Genomic DNA, 212 nt, shown 5'->3' with positions numbered 1-212 from the left:
TCAGATCCTCATAAATGCCGCCATCTATCTAGCTTATACCACGAAGATTCTGTTGGGGAATCTAAGATATACACATTCAATCTCTGTTGCATGTAGAACGGAAGTGGTTGTCAATCACGTGCGTTCATAATTGAGAATGATAATGAGCGTCACATAATCATCACATTCATCATGTTCTTGGGTACGAATGAATATCTTGGAATAAGAATAAG

The sequence above is a fragment of the Arachis duranensis genome, chromosome 10 (assembly GCF_000817695.3).
Source record: "Arachis duranensis cultivar V14167 chromosome 10, aradu.V14167.gnm2.J7QH, whole genome shotgun sequence".
Classification (NCBI taxonomy): Eukaryota; Viridiplantae; Streptophyta; class Magnoliopsida; order Fabales; family Fabaceae; genus Arachis; species Arachis duranensis.
The sequence above is the reverse complement of the archived record's forward strand: the minus strand, read 5'-3'. Positions refer to the sequence as shown.